Genomic DNA, 20,774 nt, shown 5'->3' with positions numbered 1-20,774 from the left:
CAATTCTTTTCGTAACTCATTATACAGGTGAAGTTCAAATAGTATAAAATTAAATATTTTCAGAGTAAACAGTATCGTGACTTTGTAAGTCACCAGATCTCTCATTCTAAAACCTCCCCAAAAGCCCAAAGCAAAAATCCTTGCTTATTATGCAATCTTGAATTTACGATTTCCCATTGTTATTATGAATGTATTTTAGATGTTCTACAAATGGAATCATACTACATGACCCTTTGTTCCTGGCTTCTTCTGCTTACTACAATACTTTCAAGGCTCATCTATTTCCTCGCATAGATCAGCATTTCATTTTATTTCATTTCTATGGATGAAAATATTCCATTGAATAGGTACAACACATCTGGCTGTTCACTCACCTGCTGATAGATATTTGAGTTAAAAAAATATTTGATTTAGTTTTGCATTTGTGCTCTTATAAATAGTGTTGCTATGAACATATGTGTACATTTGTTTTCATATTCATTTTCAGTTAGTTTGGGTAAACATTTGGAAATGAGGTTGTTCGGTTATTCAGTAATTCTAGGTTTAACTTTTTTGAGGAGTGGATGAACTACTTTCTCAAGCAGCTGCACCATTTTGCTTTCCTGGCAGCAATGTAGGAAGATTCCATTTTTAAAATAGTCTTGCCAATTCTTGTTATTTTTGAGGTAATATTTCTCAATATTTTTTAGCCATCCATGTGTATATGAAATGATATCTTCCCCTGTTGTCCTTTTGATATATTTTTCTCTGATGGATAATGAAGTAGAATAATCCTTTTTGCATGATTCCTTTTCTTTTCCATTTCAATGTAGCTAACTCCCTATTTTGGAGTGTTGCTGAAACTTCACAAGTTCTTTTATATAGTTCAGAAGATGAAAAGATGAGAAGAAAACAAGAATGAGAAAGCCTGTGCGAGGAAATTATATTTACAGAAGCACAACAAATGTCCTCCTGTCCCTAACTCCCAAGAATTCTATTTTTTAATCAACATTAAAAAGTCTCTTCTTGCGGCTGGGGATTTAGCTCAGTGGTAGAGCGCTTACCTAGGAAGCGCAAGTCCCTGGGTTCGGTCCCCAGCTCCGAAAAAAAGAACCAAAAAAAAAAAAAGTCTCTTCTTGATATTAAGCATACACCAAGAATACGATGACACATGAGAGATAATAGAGGCAGTAGCAGTTGGGACAAATTGACTATGGAGAAGATTAATCGATTGCACACAAAGGCTTCTGAAACATGGAATGAACCTTTGTTGCGCTTGTGCAGATAGAACGAGAACAAACCGGGAAATTTCGGGACATTCCTAAAATTATTTGATTTCAGGTGGGTATGGTGGCCCAAGCCTTTAATCTCAGCACTCAAGACAGAGGCAATCAGATCATTCTGAGTTCAAGGCTGGCTTGGTTTCAAAGAAAACCCTGGTTACAAAATAGAGACCCTGTGTCAATGCAAACAAATAATTTATTTGCTTCCTTAGACGCATTTCACATAAAGCGAAGAGACTGTATTTTCCTTAGCTTTTACCCATTTAAAAAATCTAGGCAAGCTTAATATAGAAATGACCTTGTAGAGATTTTGCTCATGGTTAAATTGTGAAGGCTCTTGGACACTAGTAGGAGGTAGGCAATGTCGTCCAGTAGGTTGAACCTTGAGCCTAGAGTGCAGAGTGCTTCCTTTTCCTCTTCTGAAATAAGCACCGTGTAACCTTGCATATATTACGTACTTTCGTGAACTCTCTTTCTAAAGGAATAAAGAACTTGAACTGTAAACAATATTTCAAAGTATTTCAGCCCGAAATTTCCACTTGAGAAGTTTACTGTTAGTTAGTTCACATAGCAAAGGCAAATGAGTATTGTTTCTTACTCATAATCGTAAGAAGTTTAAACTTGTTTAGGTCAAACCTGTACCAACAAAGCCCAAGCCTAGAAACACAGACTTGGAAGTACCGTGACCTTCTTTTGTTTCGTATACTAGCAGAGTGACTTGATACAATTGTATTGGTGATGATCTGCCCTTTGTCCTGAGGTTCCTAATCTGTGTTTTGCAATGTGACATATTTGTTGGTTTATCAAACATAAAGCAACTGGTTATGACAGGACATACTTCTATATTCTAGTCAGTTGATAAAGTATTTTGCATCTTCTAGAACTTTCCCAGTCTTTGAATTCCATAACTTCTATGACATTAAGTGATGTCACATTGATTTTCATGTAATCTGAGGGTGTGCTTTTGTTCTTTACCGCGAGATACTGGGTTTTTTAATGCTTTCTTCCCTTCTTGCTTGTAGGAGAAAAAATAAAAAATGCTATATGTGGTTCCCCCCTACACACTAACAATCACCCCAATGAGGCCTCTCTATACACCTTCTAATGCCAGTCTCACAGATCAGGGTCATTACCATTAGCTCTCTGTTACAATACGAAGACTATGCTTTTCTTCCACTGTACCTGAATGTAACACAGTCCTTCCTTTGTAGTTCCTATGTAGTCCTCCAGACTGCTTGCTCACCAGAGGCTCGAATTGCCAATGGAAAAGACCATCTCAGTGGGATGTAATTGGCATGGTTGCCACATGAGGTAGAATGGTTTCCCAATTTTCTTAGGTTTCCATATCTTTGTTTTGAAATTAAACACATTTTCCATACAATATATTTTGATTGTGTCATTTCCCCTACCCCAACTCCCAGTGTATCAGATAAAGGAGCCATTAAAAGCCACAATCAGGTATGTGTACGGGGAAATTGATTTCCTTTAAGTTATTTGTAGACTGTATCAGTTCTCAATACTTTTATTACTTCTTGGCTATTCGTCTATGTTCATTTCCAGACATGCTTTCTATCAGTACTTTTCTTGTGTTTCTACAAAGTCTTTCTTTCAGCCCTTGGTCAGTGTCTGCTTATGTCCCCAAACATAAGCTTTCTGAAGCCGATGAAAACAGGGTGTAGGAGAGGAAAACATAATTGTAGCTGACCTGTCATTTGAGGACAGTGACTTCTGTGTAAGATCTCCATCCTCACAGTTTCCTCCATATAATGCTAAAATATATTGTGCCCCTAGGAGGGAAAGCCAACACTCCCAAACTCAAATATAAACAAGAAAAATTACTTTTCTTTGCTCTGAAAACAAATACTATTTTTTCACTGATTTTCTTTTTGGAGACAAGGTTTCTCTATGCAGCCCTGTCTTGGAACTCACTGTGTTAGACCAGGCTGGCTTTGAATTGATAGAGATCTGCCTACCTCTGCCCCCTAAGTGCTGAGATTAAAGGCATGCACCACCAGGCTGGCTGATGGAATTTTTGTTGTTTTTCGTTTTATTCTTTAGTCCTTACAGTCCAGACTTCATCCCTCTCTAGGTCTGCCCCACCCTCCCACCGCTCCTCATTCCCATACCCTACCCCCCACTTCTCCACAAGGATGTCCCAACCCCACCCCCATCCTACCAGACCTCTAAACTCCCTGGACGCTCAAGTCTTGAGGGTTAGGTTCATCTTTGAGTCCAGACTAGGCAGTCCTCTGCTGTATATGTGTTGGGGGCTTCGTATCATCTGGTGTACGCTGCCTGGTTGGTGGCTCAGTGTCTGAGAGATCTTCGGGGTCCAGGGCAGTTGAGACTGCTGGTCTTTCCATGGGCTAATAGAGTTTTTTAAAGTTGATGTTTAGTTTGAAAATTGCATATGAAACTTTATAGCATCACAGTGTAAATCTGTTTTCTTATTGGCCATTTACTTATTAAGATTGGAATGAAGAGTATCAGTTCAGGATCCCCAAGAACAAGTTCTCAGCAAAATGGAGATTTATTTGCCCCAGAGAGACAATGGGCAGGGAATTAGAGACAAAGACAGGAGATAGAGGTGGAGGGAGAAGGGACAAGGGAGAAAAGGGGGAAGGAGGAGAGGGTAAGGACTATTTGTGTCAGAGTGAGACAAGAGATTGCCTCTGGATAGAGAGGAGACAACAGACAGACATGGCACATAGGAAAATGGTAGTTTATAAATGTACAAGGGGAAATCCCTTGTTAGGATGAGATGTTTAATTTTAATTGGGTACGTTAATTAGGTGATCAAAGGAGGCTTTTGATCGTGGGCTCCAATACTTTTGATAGTATTTGGTAGTTGGCCTCAGGAGGAAGAAATGGCCAAATATGGGACTGGACCTTGGAGGCTAGCTTCAGAAATGTAATCTAACATTTTTTTTTAAAACAAGCCAGAGGGAATGGGGGAGAAGGGCAAAGCCTGCCAGGGTCATGCTTGCCACCTCAAGCTGGCCAGAGTCTTTTCGAAAACGATTCCGAATTATTTTTCAATTTCTTTTGAAAATTAGAGGAAGAATTTTTATTTTTGTTATTCTTAAAGGCAGGGTGCACTGAAGTGCTAGGTGTACTGGAACACTCTTTAGATGAGGCCTACCTCTGCCTCCCCAGCACTGAGATTAAAGGCAGGCACCACTACACCCAACCAAGTGCTCTGATAATGTGTCAATTATCTTAAAACCTCTTATTTTATTCAGTGAGTTTTAAATATTCCAAAAGTAAAGAGTCATAAATTTATTAACAAAGATAGACATAACTTACAGTTTATAAGTTGTGCACATTTTAGAGACAAACTCAAATATCCCACAAATGAAGCGGTACGGGAATAAACAGATCGTGTGACAATACGTGTTAGAGAATTATGAAATGCTAATGTTACATACAAAAATTTTAGCATTATTTAAAGAGCACCTTGAGCTGAGTTTAGTGAAGGGTGTAGTAGCATATGCCTTTAATCCCAGCACTCGGGAAGCAGAGGCAGGCAGATCTCTGTGAGTTTGTGTGGTTTAGTTTGGTCTACATACTTAATTCCAGAGTTGGGAAATAAACAAAAGACACTTACTCTAAGTACTACCATTTTGTTTTCAGACTCCATTTAATCATAGGGAGAAGCTAAATTCGAGGTCCCAGGGCCGCTGGGGACTTCCCTACACCTGAACAGCTTCTGTTGCAAACAGTTGTCTGAGTCCCGCCATCTAGAGGACAATGTCTACAACTTGCTGGCAGGGTCAAACAAGTTCATGTTCCCAGGCTTAGGAATGAACACCTACCCCACTTCTCCAAATGTTTTGTGATTGTCTGTTAACTAGTAAAGATTATGGAAATTGCTGTTATCTAAACCGAGGTGCATAAATTACAAAAAATAAATAACCAATTGCCTGCTATGCCCTAATTCACTACGCGTGCAGCTGACCTCCTCTGTCCCCTTATCACTCTGAGTTCCCGAGCTACTACCCCTTATCACTAGACCAAAAGTCTAGGAGAACTAATTAAGGACCTTGACCCAGGGTCCCTGGATAAGGCTCAGCCTCCAACGTCTACTTCCTTAGATAACAACTCTCCTATCGCTTTTTGTTACCATCTTTTAAAAATGTTGCACAATCTCCTTTCTGTGACCAGGTTCAGATCCCGGGCTGGCTGCCTCCCTGAGCACTCAGAAAATAAAGCTTTCCTTTTTAAGCTTCTGTATCAAAAGTGAGTTGGTTTTTTTTTTCTGGGTCAAACTAACTTCTACCCAGAACCGTCCAACACTAGGATAGCCAGAGCTACACAGTGGGACTATGTCTCCAAACAAACAAAATAAACAAACAGGACAACTATTTGCAGGGCGGTGGTGCTCCCCCCGTTTTTTGCATGCCCTTAATCCCAGCACTTGGGAGGCAGTGGCAAGTGGATCTCTTGAGTTTGAGGCCAGCCTGGGCCTCCAGAACAGCCAGGGGCTACACAGAGAAACCTTGTCTTAAAAAATCAAAATAGAAAAGAAAAGAAAAATCCTTGTTCCTCTGTCTCTGGACTTCTAGTATAAGCATGTGAAAGCCCCTTAGACAACAAGGAACATTTTTCTGTCTATCAGAGGAGCAAACCTTTCTGATAGATATCTTTCAATTTTGTAAAGGATATGAAGAAATGGTCTCTCACACACTCTGGCTGAAGCTTTTTTCCCCAGACAGTCTGACAAGATCTTTAAAATGTAGCATGCACATCCTCTCTGACATCATTTCCACTTACTGAGGTCTCCTAACAAAGAAGTTTTGTTTTCTGATATCGAAGTGGTGGTGATTAAATCTTGGCGTTATTGTGTAGGCTGGACAAGCCTTACCATTAAGCTATATCCAAAGCATAAATAAAGAAGCCTAACCAGATAACAAAAAGATACTCGTGCAAGGATATTAATTGGAGCATTATTTCTAAGGTTGAAAAACTAAGCAAAAATATTTTATTGGTTTTTTAAAATTTCAGTTTTTGGGTGACTGTTTTGGCTGCTGTACATGTGTACATGTGCGCCATATGTGTGCATGTGTACCACATGCGTGCTTGGTGCCTGCACAGGTAAGAAGGCAGCATCAGATCCCCCAGAACTGGAGTTGTGGTAGGTTGTGTCTCATCCCTTGGACGTTGGGGATTAAATCACGGTTCTCTGCAAGACCAACGTTATTATAAATGACTGGGCCATGTTTGCAAGCCTCAGACCAAACGCTTAAATGTTTTTTTTTTTTTTGTTTTTTTGTTTTTATTGAAATAAGCCTCTCAGGTTGAGGTTCTCTACAGAGTCTAAAGCTATCTCCCTAGCCAGCCTGGAATGGAAATGACTCTCTTACAATGTATAGGTTCACCTTCAAAATACTTGTTTTAAATGTCCTTTCATGAAAAAGGTCTAATATAGAAGTAGGATGGTAGGGGCTGGAGAGATGTCTTAGCCATTAAGATTGCTTCTGCTCCTGCATATGACCTAGGCTCAGTTCCTGGATGTAGGCTGTTTGTAAAGAGGCATTGCTTCTCTTTTAGGTGCGTTTATGTGATAATGATCTTTTTTTTTTTGGTTCTTTTTTTTTTTCGGAGCTGGGGACCGAACCCAGGGCCTTGCGCTTCCTAGGTAAGCACTCTACCACTGAGCTAAATCCCCAGCCCGTGATAATGATCTTTTAAAACATACTTATTCATTCCCATTCATGTTTTCTTAAATTGATGAGTATCCAAGATTTTTGTCCCATTTTTTTTTTTTTACTTTTAGAAATAGATATGTCCTAGTTTGCTTTTTGTTTCTATGATAAAACACTGAAAGCAGCTTAGGGGATGCAAGGGTTTCTTTCAACTTCACATAATCACGGGAAGCCAAGGAGTGCACCTACAGACAGGGACTGAAGCAGAGGCCATGGAGGAATATTATGTTCTGGCTTGTTCCCTATGGCTTGCTCAGCCTGCTTTCTTTTTTTTTTTTCTTTTTTTTTTTTTTGTTGTTCTTTTTTTTCGGAGCTGGGGACCGAACCCAGGGCCTTGCGCTTCCTAGGTAAGCGCTCTACCACTGAGCTAAATCCCCAGCCCCCTCAGCCTGCTTTCTTATACCACCCAGAACCATGTGCACATAGGTGCACCATCCACAGTGAGCTGGGCCCTCCCAAACCAATCATGAGAATGGAGTTGAAAAGATAGTTCTGTGAGTAGAGGCTGTCAAGTTTGACAACCCAAATTCAAACCCCAGGCCCACATGATGGAAGGTTGTCCTCTGACTTGTACACCCACTCAAATAAATAAACAAACAAACAAACAAACAAACAAACAAGTCCTGAAGCCTCTGATGGGGGCATTTTCTCAGTTAAGGTTCCATCTTCTCAGATGACCCTAGCTTGTGTCAAGTTTACAACAACAACGAGCCTTAAAACCTAACCAGAAGAACATGATCTACCTTATAGGCCTGTGTAAGCGTTACAGGAAGTAATGTGCGTAATGCGTTTGCTTTTGTGGCTGGCACATAGTATATGGTCAATAAATGGCAGTTTTTACGATTTACGTTTACGATTTACGATTTATATTGCTAAATGTTCTCTATTTGAATAGCAGACACTTTCGTTATGTCATGTGTCTTATAGGGCCAAGGTAAAGCAGACAGTTTTTTAATCATAGTATTTTAATTTGAAGAATTGTACAGTGACAGTTTAGACATACTTTATATAATTCATAAGCTAAGGGAATATTTGGACATTGTAGGAGATTGGGGCCTTTATGGTCAGACAAAATCTTGTGAAGAAAGTGGCTCAAGGATTTTAGACTTCAGATATATCAAAAGGCCAGATGGTAACTAAGAACCTGAAGAATGGCTGTTCTTGGTGTAGAGTCTTTCATTTGTTTCTTTTTAAATTCTGCTGTGTAAATGAGGCAGTTGCATCTGATAATTGTCTCAGACTTTTCCTCACTGTGTAAAAGTACCTGACAAACAAGTTGGGAGGAACGACTTGTTGTTGTTTCTGGATTCTGTTCATAGCCCTAGGCTTTGTTGATTCTATGTGGAGAAGGAGAACATCACTGAGGTGGGAGCGTGTGGCAGCACCTCACAGCAGCCAGAAATCAGAGAAAGAAAGGAAAAGCTCAAGGAGCCAGGATGACCAATGGCAAGCCCCTCTGTGAGCTACTTCCTCTAGCTAGCCCCTATGGCCTAAAGTTCCTACTGCTTCCCTAAATAATGGCACCAACCAAGGGACACGGTTGGACACTTGACCCGGGGTGGTACATTTCATATTAAAATCACACCAGTAATCCCTAGCTGCCATTTCTACACAAATGCTACCAGTAGATATTTCATTACATCTTTATTTTGTTTTCCTTCTGATGGGTCTTGTAAGTGAGGTACATTATTACCTCCACTTTGCACGTGAAGAGGTTGAGATTGAGAAACAGGTTGCATGACTTGCTGTAGGATGGTTGGGTTGGCCCAAGTCCATATCCCAGGTGCTTTCCCCTCCTACTTTGTTGCCTCTGTCACTGACCTACCAGCTATAATAGTGGGTGATTCTGAAGAAAACACACTTAAAGGTCTTAATGTATTAGCCACTTAAGAATATGACTTATAGGACCTTCTTGTATGTTAGAGGAAAAGGATAGAGGGTTTGAGTGAAGGGCAAGATTGGTGGTCTTTCTATCTAATATGACCAGACTGGAAACACAAAATAACTTTGTTATATATTTAATGACTTCTAGTATCTGTCCCTCACCTCTTCCTCCTGGCTTTATGAACAATATATTTTTTCCTTCTTTGGAAAGTTGCTAAAGCATTTTTGTTTCAAGGAACACTGCCAATATTTATTTAGGGAACTTTGGAGTTAGCTTTAAAAAGGATTGGAAGAGGGGACAGGGAGTGGATGGGTAAATTCAGGAGGGTTTGTGGCTAAGAGTGTGTGTGTGTGTGTGTGTGTGTGTGTGTGTGTGTGTGTGTGTGAATATTTTCAAACTCTCTGTTTGAAATGCTCCAGAAATTAATTACAATGTTATATTTTTTTAAAACCTAGTGTCTTTATAGATTAACTTGGGAATACCCAAGTCATTATACAAATAAACATCAATAAAGTTCCTAGTTTAAGGCATTAGATGGCTTTCCATTTGCTTAGATTTGTTCAATGAGTTTGAAGACTAATGAAGTATATCAGAATAAAAATAAATGACTACGGGCAGGGCTGGAGAGATGGCTCAGTGGTTAAGAGCACTGACTGCTCTTCCAGAGGACCTGAGTTCAATTCCCAGCAACCACATGGTGGCTCACAACCATCTGTAATGAAATCTGATGCCCTCTTCTGGTGTGTCTGAAGACAGCTACAGTGTAATTATATATAATAAATAAATAAATCTTTAGAAAAAATAAAAAAACTACAAGAAAAGATAAAACAATGTTCAAAATAACACTTATATCTAACCAGTATACCTTTGGTCATTTTTTTGTGTTTTTCATTTGATAGAGGGGACCAAACCCAGCAGCTTACACCTACTAGGCAAGGGCAGCATCACTGGACTGTGCCTTGAGCCCTGATTTTGACCGCTTTTGAAAAGTCACTTAGTTTATTATTTTGTTCACAGTGAGATCACCTCCTGAGGTTTCTGGTTTCACTCGTTGCATCATACACAGCACTAAAGAAAAATATTTTGCCTGGTTATCAGGTCTGTAAAAATAAAGTTTGTTAATGGCAAAGTCTCATATAATTTGTATATTCAAATATTATTACAAAGTCCTGCTGCTTGTATTTGGGCTCCAGGAGGAAAATTATTATTCTAGTAACTCAAGAAGGAAGTTTAAGATGCAGACTTGGTTCATAGTCAGTGAAGAACAGTTGTTTTCTGTCTTTCCATAAATAACTAATGCCAAGAGCAGCCTGGCTATCTATTTCGGCTTCTTATTACACGAGACCAAAGCTAGCAGGCACTAAATAACCGTGTCTGCTAAGAGAGTGGCCCTGTTCAATTCCATTTAGCTTCTAGAAGCTTTATTTTTCTATACCTTTTTAAAAGGGGGCTTTGAAATGAACTTTTAACATCAGCATACTTAGAAGTAGGTTTCTTTAGGACATTTTTATACATATCTGTATATGTATAAAATATGTAGCTGCACTTATTTGTCCTTCTACCCTACTCTCCTCACTCCTCCTCACTGGTGTCCCCTCCCTCCCAGTACCGCTTCTGAGTTTTTTGTTTTTTTTTAATGTGTATGCCTTTTTTGTGTGTGTTGTATTTGAAATCTTGACAGTTGCACCTTATATCCTTATATTTTCCTCCCTTTTCCTTTGTCTCGAACTTGCTTTGGGTGGGATGTTACTGAGTGTACTTCACAGCAAGCCCCTGGGAGTGGCAGGGATTCCAAGCTCTATTCCTAGTTAGCTGTGTGACTGGACTCGTTGTTTCATTTGCATCTGTTTCTTCATCTTTCAAACACAGTAATCTTCCATCCTCAAAAGGCATAAAAAAATCTGTAACCGCTCTAAAACGTCAGACAGCTCCTTGGGGAAGGAGGAATGTTTTGCTCCAGGGTCAGAGGTCTTAGATGACTTTTCTTGCTTCCCTCCTGCCCTTCCCTCCTTTGCTCCCTCCCTCCAGTCTTTCCTTCCTTCCTTTCATTGTTAAGAGATATAGTGTGATCTTGAGATAGGCTTTTATTTTGTAGCTCAGGCTGGCCTCAAACTTAGATCTACAAACTTAATCTACCAAGCTGGAATCATGGGCCTGCACCACTATTCCCTGCTCTTGGTTTCGCTCTTGGAAAAAAAAGAGCAGGTCCAGAAGTACTATGGAACATAGTCAGTGAGTGTTTTCAGTTTGGGGATTTTTCTTTCCGTTTGTTGGTTTGTTTATTTATTTAAGATGGTGTCCCCCCTGCATTGGTTTTCAAGACAGGGTTTCTCTGTGTAGCCCTGGCTGTCCTGCATCTCACTTTATAAACCAGGTTTGGCCTTGAACTCATGGAGCTCCACCTGCCTCTGCCTCCCAAGGACCAGGATTAAAGGAGTCTGCTCCCACGTCTGGCTGTTTTTTCTCTTGTTGGAGTAGTTTTTTTTTTTTCCTTCTTTCTTCTGGGTGTGGTTAAGTGTGAAGGAAAAGATCTGGTAGATGATAAAGGTGACTAGAACCAGAACCGTGGGCACTAATTAATAGTTTAAGTGGTAAAGATTTTGAAAATATAAATAACTTCATATATTATGTGTGATGTATACACACACACACACACACACACACACACACACACACACACGCAAACATTCAACCTGATAGCTTTTTCTCCTTTATGTCTTGTAAATTTTGAGGGACTTCTGTAAGCTGAGGACTATTGTGTTCAGAAGAGTTCATCAAAAATACTGGGCTACGTGATGGATGATGAAGGAAAGTAGAAAAAGTATTTAGATTACAAGTTCTTTTTCTGCTTGGGTTACAGGTTGACTTCTATGGAATACTGGGTCTGTGTGGTACTTTTGTTTCAATTCCATAACTAAATTAAACTAAGTTTGTTGGAGAAGTGGATGGTTCATTCCTTCAATTTTTTTTTTTGTATTAACTCTAGGATAAATGACAGGTCTCTGTACACTGTAGGTACCTAGTGGAATATATAGCCAACTAATAATTATGTTTCTGGCATTACTACAAGATCTCATAAAAATAAAGATGACAATTATGTTTGTTGTTTGAAGTCCTGAACTTTCTAGGTCAATCTTGAGAAAGGAAAAGTACACGAGTGTGTAAGCAATGTTTATAGGCACATTATATACAAGTTGGTGGGCCTATTGGAAATAAAATGACCACTACAGCTTTAGGATAACATTAAAAAAAAAAAACCCTGAAAGTCTCTGCTCTCAGCCAGGCACACTAACAGTGTTATTTGGGGGGCTTCTTAAAAATCCAAAACTAAAACATTTCACCAAATTAATATCAAAACATCTGAGGATTATTTCTCTGGGTGTTCACATTGGAACAAACATCCCAGATGATCAGGATACACGAAAGCTAAAGCATTACTGTAGCCAGCAATCTGAGGCGAGCAATTGTATGTGTGAACATCACATACAGTCATTCTATAAGGAAGATGAAAAGTAGCTAGTAAAACAGCCATAAATAGGCCGAAAAAAGCAGCCAATCCACTCTGATGTATCACGGAACTGGAAGAATAGATTACATTTCTTTTAGAAACTTCTTGGCAGTTTGTTGTAGCTTATTATTCGCTATTGCAGTCTTGTTTTGAAGTCCTGAGATAGCCTCTGGAATTTATTTACAACAATAATTTCTCAACTCTTGGGGGGTAAAAAGGCCTTTATCAAGAAGTCTCAGAAGCAGTAGAATCTCTCAGTACTACCCTGACTTTTTGCTTATCAGTTGTGGGCTCTTTGGCTTAGACTGAGTGACGCGCAAAACATTGCCTTCAGGAGACATTTCCAGAGCCTGAGGGAGCAGGGATCTTAATACAGCTCAAGGCAAGAGATAAAAGAATGGCTTTCAGGAGCTAGAAGCCAGCTGACTCGGCTAAGAGTTCTCCTATAGGAAGCACGAGGTAGTCCAAAGATAGGTATCTAACTAAGAGCAGCTGAAAGATGACCCCCGGGGGAACTTTCATCCTGGGTGGAGTCCCGGGTAGCCCGCTAGGGCGTGGGCCTGTTCTGCAGCTCTGGGATACAAGGCGCCAAGCCCTCGCGGGCTGTTCTGCCCAGCACTGCGGGAGCAGCATGGTGGCTGTGGGCTCTAGGCGCCTTTAGCGACCTGCGACCCCTCGGGAGCAGCCCTCCTCCTTTGCAGCAGCTGCTAGCTCCGCTGGGCTCCGCCTCTTTGGTGGTGACGTCCTTAGCGAGCGGAGGCGGGCGTGTGGGTGGGCCGAGCCGGCGGCCGCCTGCGATTCGGCAGGCTCAGCCACACCACTGTGCTCCCCCTCTCCGCCCGCCCCTCCGGGCTCGTCTTTTCCGGGCTCGCGCTGGGCCACGCCTCTTCTGGCTGTCCGGGCTGCGCGCGCGTCGCTGCGGCTCTCTTTTTTTCCACTGGTCGCCGAGGCTCGCCCCTCCTTGCAAGGCTGCTCCAGAGCTAGCGGGCACGCGAGCTCCTCTCCGGGAGCTTCCTTCCCCGAAAGGCCGGGACCCAGTGGCGGACTCGTGGTGAGCGAGGCAGCACCTTCGGTGAGTGATCCTAGGCTGGGGAGGATGCGGCTGCTGCGCCCATACCCGGGAGAGCCCCCGATTCCTGTCGGGAGCCGCGATCCTCACCTGAGCCGGTTGGAGGGAGGTGGGGGGGGGGGCGCTCGGCTTTCTGGCCGCAGCCGTTGGCTCGTGGAGAGAACCACTGTCACTATGTCCTCTTTGGATGCTCTCTGGGATCCTCTAGAACCCTACCTGGGTTTTCCCTGTATCCCGCTGTACCCTGAGAGCCCTGAGAACTCTTCCTCCCGGGGGTACCAGGCTTTGCCACGACTCAGTTGACTTAAGCACATCAAGTGCCTGCTAGACCTCCAAACGACCTTTAGGTCGCCCCTAGACCTCCACTCCATTTTGTCCCCTCCCCGTCACTCTCTAACAGGGTCGGGGCGCCCGCGGGTGGTGGTGGTGGTTGGTGGTGGTGGTGGTTGGTGGTGGTGGTGGTTGGTGGTGTTTGGCTCTAGAAACATCTGCCTTCTCGAATTTGAGGAGGGTGCCTTCGCTTTCGATAGATACCCTCGCAGCATCCATACCTTTACGTATGTTAGCAAACATCTGGATCGTAGCTGAAGCTTGTACCCAGTGTTCTTCCCGTCTTTATCTCCGCGATCAGTAGGTGCAGTATATTTAATATTGGGTTTATTCACTTCCTCTTCCTCTCATTCGAATACCAAAAAGAACTGTGGCTGATGTCTATAGACAGAAAAACCTAGGAGAATGTGATTCATTGCCTAACCGGTTACATATTTGAAATCAGACGTCATTTCTCCTTTTTACTCTAGCATCTCCTTCTAAGACATGTTTTCCCCCCATCCTCTTGAAAATTAATTTGCTCATTCGTACTTTTCATCTTTAAAACAAAAGTCAATCCTCATTCAACAGAAACGACAGCAAGGATGGGAATAAGGGGAAATGAACCTTGCTGAAGAAGTCAGCAGTTTGCTTTACTGGTTCATGGTTTAATCAACCACTCAGTTTCCTCTTCTGTGGAAATATGCCCTGCTGTCATGCAGTTGGATTCAAACATAACCGAGGTTCTTTCTCATGTTTTGTCTCTTGAACCTGTAAATTCATGCTTGGTAACATGTCGTTACAGATATTTAAGCCAAGAGAGTCGTTTCCTGTACTTACTTGTAACTTTAGGTTTTTCTTTTTTGTGCTTGCAGCAAGCAAGGCTTTCCGATATTCTCAATGCGTGAAGCAGCAAGTGGATAGCAGTTACAGTGGTGCTACTGAGCAGGTCAAGCAAAATTTGAAATGGAAGGCCTCTTCCCTTAAATCGCAAACATAGCTCATCTTTTCAGCCGAGTCCGAGAAAGCGGTAGATTGCTGTTCACATTTACGCTTTCTGTCATTTCCAATGGAGGAACCAGTATGATCTTGTCAATATGTGTGCAAATTGGGATATAAAGATTTTTACTGTATTGGGTACCGATGTGGGCAGAGGAAGAACAAAATTTTACCCATTTAGGTGGCAAGAGACCTGAATCCAGACTCCGGAGATGCTCCAACTCCAGTTCTAGCCTCTCAGCTATACTAGCTGTGTACTCCTAGAACAAGGCACTTTTCTTAGTTTTCACATACATAAATTAAGTGACTTTATGGTTGGCAGGATGATCCATAAACCCCCTCATTTTGGCTTCCGTTTTTTAAAAAAATACAGGTTTTTATGAATATATATGAATTTAGTGCACTTTACATTAAGGACGCAGCTGCATCAGTTTAAAACATCTTCTCAACGTTTTCATAAAGTAACTTTAATCAATAGAGTATTCTTAGCTAGGGTAGTGGCCCAGGACTTTAATCCCAGCACTTGGGAGGTGTAGGTGTGGGTTTAGGCAAAGTTATAGGTGTAGGCCGAAGCAGAGGAGGAGGAGGCCAAGGAGGAAGAGGCCAGGGCCAAGAAGGCCAAGGCTAAGGCTAAGGCAGAGGAGGCGGAGGACTAGGCCTAGGCCAAGGTGGTGGGGGAGGCAGAAGTGGAGTCTTAGGCGGATATGGAGGGAGCAGAGGCAGGGAAATCTCTGAGTTTGAGGCAAATAACTAGCCAGCCTGCTTTACACAGTGAGTTCTAGGAGAGCCAAGCCTACACAGAGAACCATTGTCTCAAAAACAAAACAAAATAATAAAAACAACAAAAGCCAAAGCAAGATGATTAATTCTTAAATTCATTCTGACTGTTCAAGTGCATACATTTAGAAGCAGTTTTACAAATGTTAGGTTTATTTACACTTGCAAATGAAAGGTGTGGGTACCACCCTGAGTTGTAGATATGACCAGAAGTGGTTAAGAGCAGTGACTGCTCTTCCAGAGGTCCTGAGTTCAATTCCCAGCAACTGCATAATGCCTGACAACCATCCGTAATAGGATCAGATGCCCTCTTCTGGTGTGTCTGAAGACAGCTACAGTGTACTGAATTGTAAGGGTGTGAATAAATTGCCTTGAACTTTAAAAGTGTCTACAGAGGGCCTGGAGCAATGGCTGCTCTTCAGAGGAACCAGGTTCAATTCTCAGGACCCACATGGTGGCTCACTTCCCCCTGTCTCAAGGGATCCAGCACCCTCTTCTGGCCTCTGAGCCCTAGACATGCCCGTGATCCATAGGTAAACATGTAGACCAAACCCTATATACATAAAATAAAAATGTTGGTTATGGTGGTACATGCCAGCACTTTTTTGGGAGGCAGAAGCAGGCAGATTTGTGCTGCAAAGCCAGGCCAGTCTATGTAGAGAGTGCCAGAATAGCCAGAACAACATAGACCCTGTGTCAAACAACCATAATAATATATGTAAAAATCATGCAGACATCTCAGTAATTCTATTTATAATTCATTCCACTCTCCTGTTCTTAATGGCTCACATATTTAGTGGTAAATATTCAGGATGTGATGGCTAAGAGGACAGCATTCTATGAAATTGTAGCCTGAGAGGATGGTGTGGTTTTAGTGAGACAAATGGACATATAGTTTATTATATTAACATAGTAAGGCTCAAGGTCTCCTTGAAGTTAAGCCTCAATAGGGTAAGAGTGTTTGTGATGGAGTGTTTGGTTTCTCTGTGTAACAGCCTTGGGTGCCCAGGAGATCCACCTGCCTTTGCCTCCTAAGTGCTGGGATTAAAGGTGTGTGCCACCACACCTGGGCTCTCCTGTTGGTCCTTTGTGGCTCGTGGCATTTCTTGTTCTCCTTCCCTTGACTTTCCTTAGGAATAAAAATAAGCTTTCCCACTCCGACTGGCAGATGTCAGATATTTTATCCATTTTTCTTTTTTGATTATGGATTCTGGTATTGTTATAGGTTGTCATACAGTTATAAGGCTTAGTAATACCCCACATCTGATTTCAACCAATGTTAATATTATAAATTAGTATATAACAGGACAACTAAGAAGTCGAAATGAATACAGTGTGTCCATGTTCACAGTCTACCATTTTTCTCTTATTTTTAAAATTTTATTTTTCTTCTTGATTTCTATGCATGCGAGCATGCTCTAAGCCAGAAGAGGGCCTAGATGCCTTGGAGTCAGGCATTGTGAGGTGCCCAATACAGGGACAAGGAACTAACCTGTACTGTGCAGGAACAGCAAGCTCTCTTACCTACTAAGCCATCTTCTAGCCTCCCTATTTCAGCACTTGTAGCATGCACTTTGTGAGTATTTAGTTCTGCACACTGGTAGCATGTGTAGGTCTCTGTCGGCAAAGTCATAGAACAGTTCTATCTCCAAGGGCTTTCTATGTTGCCCTTTTATATTTACAGCCATCTATCTCTCTGTCTCTTGTCATTTCAAGAATGCTAAGTAAATGGGGACAGAGACTGTAATCCTTTTAGACTACCTCCTACCACTAGCATAATTCTTGGAGGTTCGTGAGATTTATATCCTTAATCAATAACCTGTTTCTCTTCATTAGTGACTAGGATGGCATGTCATAGATGTATGCTTAACCATGTACCTATCAAAGAACCTCTGGTTCTTTCCATGTATGGGCATAACTTTTCACTAACAATGCAATTGCCAGGTTCTATAGTGCTTGCATGTTTAGATTTCAAAGTAAATGATTTCCACAAGGGCTGCCATTTTACATTCCCATTAGGAACTATCTTTTCCCTTAGCTACTGATTCTTTGAGGTGATATCTCCTTGTAGTTTTAATTTGCAATACCTTAATGGTTCACAATCTACATTTGCTTTTTTTTTGTTTATTCTCTGTATGCTTTTTTTCTTCCCCAAGTGCTGGGGACAAAGGCATGGTAAGGTTGTACTCTTTTAATTTAAATGAGTGCACTGTCGCTGACTTCAGACTCACCAGAAGAGGGCATCGGATGCCCATTACAGATGGTTGTGAGCCACCATGTGGTTGCTGGGAATTGAACTCAGGACCTCTGGAAGAGCAGTCAGTGCTCCTAACTGCTGAGCCATCTCTCCAGCCACCCCCACCTCCCAAACCACTCTTCTTTCTTTTAAAGATTATTTATTTACTTATTTATTCATTTATTTATATGAGTACACTGTAGCTGTTTTCAGACACACCAGATGAGGGTATCAGATCCTATTACAGATGGTTGTGAGCCACCATGTGATTTCTGGGACTTGAACTATTAGGACCTCTAGAAGAGCAGTCAGTGCTCTTAACCACTGAGCCATTTCTCTGGTCCCCAAGGTTGTACTTTTAATTATAATGTTTTTCCCTTCCCTTTTCTCTAAATGTGCTCATCTACTCAACCTTATTCTCCTTAAAATATGTGGCCTCTTTTTATCATTGTTTTATATTTCTATATTTGTGCTTGCGTGCACACACATACACTTAACTATAATCTGTTGAGTCCATATGTTACTTTGCTTATGTTTCTGTCCCAATACACACAACACTCCCCAACCTAAGGCTCAGAGACTATTGCCAGAGGAGGGCAGAAAGTTTGTATGAGCCAGAGGATCATGGACTTTGCTAAGTGATTGTGTCTCCTAGTAGCAACAGAAGCTCTATCCATAAAGTCACCATCATGACCACCTGAATGTGAACTGAGTAAGGAGGACACTAATGAAAATACCAGCGTGGGCAGGGACTCAGCCCTGCACACAATTATAGGCCACTGAGCAGGAAAGGTAGTCAGTCCTTCCCCGGGAGGAACACACCAACTGGTTTTCTAGTACCTAATGGTCAGTCCTGAGAATACACTACTAAGTCTTTTAAAGTATAGCCACCCCACTTACCCACTCCCTCCTCCTCTATCTCACCCCACAAACCATATAGCCCTCCCACTTTGTGTCCACTCCCCCTCCCTTTTTATAATCCACTGAGTGCCATGAATGTGTGTGTGGTGCCATCCACTGGTGCTTAGACAACCTACCAGGCTGCTGCTGGGTCTTGAGTATAATATCAGTTATCCTTTTGTCTGCTTTTGTGTTGGGTTCTTTGAAATTGTCAAGTTTTAAAAGTTCCTTGTATATTTCAAATACTGATGTTTGTCGTTATATGGCTCGCAACTATATTCTTTCGGTTTGTGGCTCGAATCTCCTCACAGGGAGTTTGTAGAACTTCACTTTTGACTGCTGAGACAGCGACTACATTGATTGCAGGAAAAATTAATTAAATTATATATATATTTATATATATATATATTTATATATATACTATATATATAATATATATAAAACCTGTGCTTCTGCTCTCAAGGGGTCTTATTTAATTGTACTCCTTTGTGTTCTGCCTTGCATCCCTTATTTATATATTTTTACTGTAAGCAGTGTGTTCACTGTTTGAGTTCTGGAGCTGGGAGGTGTTCTGTGGCAAGTGGCTTTGTGACTCTGGTTACACATGGTCTTACCATACTAAGATGGCTGCTATCCTTAAAATAGAGTGCCTTATAACTTTACCAATTGTTGAATGCAACATCGAATTGACAGACACACAGTGGGTTTCACTCTCCAAATTCAGATTGTTTTGTCAAAAGTATAGTTTCTTCTTAGCAAAGATTTTTTAATTATACAAAGCATAGAAGTTCTCATTTAAACAGTTTGAAAGTATATTTCTGCATTTTGAGTAGTGAAGTTATCTCAACCATATACTTAGTAGGCTTTTTAATTTACTCTTCGAGAGTAAAACACGATTAAATTTGTCTACACTATATTTTTCTTCTATAGTCACTACTTGTTATTTCTTTTAAATATTATTTATCTTGTATGCTGCGGGGACAGAGCTCAGAATATGGTACGTGCTGAGCAAGTGACCACTGAGCCAGCAGCCCCAACCCTTAACTTTTTTACAGCGAATATTAATTTTAGGTGATGCTTGCACTACCTCTATTTAAAAGTTGTGTGTGTCTGTATTATGATAAGAACTTGTTGGACTAGTGATTATTTTTAAGAATACTCATTTTTATGGTGGTGTGGCAGCGGTCACGTGTGTCTTTGCTGCTACCATATTTGTGCCAGTAAGTGTGCAGTTAGGGTATCAAATTCCTACGAGAAAAAAAGAGCAAACTGGTATAAGTCAGGGGACAGAAAAACACTCCCTGTGGCCAAATCCTGTCCACCACCTGTTTCTGTAAATAAACTTGAGTTGGAACACAGCCATATGGCTCCATTTATGTATTGTCTGGCTGTATTCACAGAGACCCTGTGGTCTCCCGAGTCTATTTACTCTCTGGACCATTAGAGAAAAATTCTAATGAACTCCCAGATAAGGCGACCTCAACTAGGATCAATCTCTTTTATTTTGTAAAGGACATTTTACAGCCTTGGGTTGTATTTTGGTTCAGAAGACTGCATTGAGTTTCTTTACTGGCAGTAGAATTAAGGCGTAGTTAAGAACGGTGAGGTTGGTTTTCGTTGTTGAGGTGTGGTTATTCCAGCACGAACGTCCACTTACAGGTATGGTTAACTAGTGTGGTTCCGATAGAGGCTTACACAGTTGGGTTATTCCTAGCCAGACTGGTAATGAGAGAACTGGGCATGGCTGCTGTTTTTGTACCAGAAACTGCTTTGTGATCTTTAAAGTGCATACTAGGAGCCTACCAATTTGAACTTCCACTGGGGTTTATTATTTTGTTTGCACAACTTCCTTCTTTTGTTAGCTTGACACTTCAGTTCTTTTAAATGTCCTAAGCATCAGACTGAAGATGGAAACGAAGTTGGGACAGACACTTGGCCGTACACTTAGAAGGAAGTGGATGTCATCATGCGCAGAAGCATATGCGATATATTTTAAAAATATAACTGCATATTAAAAAAAAGTCTTGTGAAAAACATAAAAAGCATAACAAAGCCAAAAAGGAAAGTAGCAGATTTTGGCAGGGGTAGCATCTAAGTATGCTGTAGAAACGTAGGTTTGCCTGA

General features: G+C 41.2%; 1 protein-coding gene across 9 annotated transcripts in view; it reads left to right on the top strand.

Annotated features, from left to right (window-relative positions):
* Positions 1-13,148: 13,148 nt before the first annotated feature.
* Positions 13,149-20,774, top strand: part of Acsl4 (acyl-CoA synthetase long-chain family member 4) — a 63,784-nt gene continuing 56,158 nt past the window's right edge. For 2 of the 9 annotated variants that reach the window (XM_063279734.1, XM_006257315.5), the window contains exons 1-2: positions 13,243-13,432; positions 14,614-14,687. The gene's annotated coding sequence lies outside the window, so the exon portion shown is untranslated. 9 annotated transcript variants of the gene reach the window in all.

The sequence above is a fragment of the Rattus norvegicus genome, chromosome X (assembly GCF_036323735.1).
Source record: "Rattus norvegicus strain BN/NHsdMcwi chromosome X, GRCr8, whole genome shotgun sequence".
Lineage (NCBI taxonomy): Eukaryota > Metazoa > Chordata > Mammalia > Rodentia > Muridae > Rattus > Rattus norvegicus.
This window is presented reverse-complemented; position numbering and strand designations above follow the sequence as displayed.